The sequence below is a fragment of the Lepidochelys kempii genome, chromosome 28 (assembly GCF_965140285.1).
Source record: "Lepidochelys kempii isolate rLepKem1 chromosome 28, rLepKem1.hap1, whole genome shotgun sequence".
Lineage (NCBI taxonomy): Eukaryota > Metazoa > Chordata > Testudines > Cheloniidae > Lepidochelys > Lepidochelys kempii.
In genome coordinates this window covers 3100653-3102005 of record NC_136407.1, presented here as the reverse complement: position 1 = coordinate 3102005, position 1353 = coordinate 3100653, and the positions used below count along the sequence as shown (strand labels likewise).

At 48.7% G+C, this 1353-nt stretch overlaps 1 non-coding gene across 1 annotated transcript; it reads left to right on the top strand.

The window, feature by feature from the left end:
• The first annotated feature begins 831 nt into the window (after window positions 1-831).
• On the top strand, window positions 832-903 carry TRNAC-GCA (transfer RNA cysteine (anticodon GCA)). Its single transcript has one exon. It is a non-coding gene; the product is annotated as a tRNA-Cys (tRNA).
• The last annotated feature ends 450 nt before the right edge of the window (window positions 904-1353 follow it).

Here is a 1353-nt window from a genome sequence, read left to right as displayed (position 1 = left end):
GTATGTAATGATCAGTGGGTGCCCAGTGCAGAGAGAGCACCCTGGAGTGGGGACATCCTAGTCCTGTTCTAAGTGACCACAACAAGGTTGTGGGTTTAACCCCCCAGGAATCCTGGGCCCAGCCTTGTTTGGGTTACAAGGACTCTGCCAGACAGGAGCGTGGAAGGGGAGCCCTCGAGGTCAGGCAGGCCTCTGGGTAAAGGGAGTGGGAGCAAGGACTCAGATCCTTTCGCTAGCCAGTTCCACCAGGGTAGTGTATAAGCCAGGAAAGTTCCCCACAATAGAGGGACCATTTCCCTGCTTACATAAGCTTAAAACTCAGCTCAGCACTCGCCATGAATTAAGCCCAGACCTGCTGGATGGGAGACAAGAATTCTCCCACTGAACCACAAGTGTGCAAAATATGAAAAAGGGACCTATGCATTTATGGCTCCTGCTCGCTACAAGGGCCCCACTCTGCTGCGGGGCACAGGGGTGTGGCTGACACTCCTGGGAGCTCTGTGCTCCTGGTCAGAATGCCATTATTTGGAAATGAATGAATGAATGATATGGGGATTAATGGGTTCTATTTACATGTCCCCTGTGTTTTTAAGGGTTTGGAGCAATGCTGGTGACGTTAAAGGGCACGGAGTGGGGGAGCAGGGTGTGGTCCCAGATCAGTAATAGTTGTGCTCTGGTGAGACTGCGCAGCTGTGGTGTTTACATGCAGTGATAAAGTTTAACAAACCCCCATTTTTAAAACCACCCACGTCTGAGAGTGTATGAGCAGTGCTCTGAGAAAAGGTGTGTCCATAATCTTCAAGAGACTAAATTCAAGAGCATTCCCCTATAGGGAGTATAGCTCAGTGGTAGAGCATTTGACTGCAGATCAAGAGGTCCCTGGTTCAAATCCAGGTGCTCCCTAAGAAATTGCCTCTTTTAATGAACATACATCTCCAATATGTGCACGAGTCCCACTGAACGGGGATGTGAAGTGAATTTAAACATTCAACATCTTTCCTGCATCCCATGAAGTGAGCTGTAGCTCATGAAAGCTTATGCTCAAATAAATTGGTTAGTCTCTAAGGTGCCTCAAGTCCTCCTTTTCTTTTTCCTGTTGAAATGTACAAACACCGAGCAAACGTGTCCATCAGCTGAAATCAATTCCAGTCCTCTGAGGCTCTAGTTTATGTTTTCATAGATTAAACAAAGGTATAATATGATGGACACTTGCAGGTCCGTGTTCTCCAGGGCTGTGCTGTGCAGAGCAAGAACCACATGCACTTGGGGCTCAGGAGTCTGACGAGCAAAGACACCTTGGGCAGGCTGAAGTCACCAGCACCTTGGCTCCTTCGCACTCAGCCAGCAGCAGCT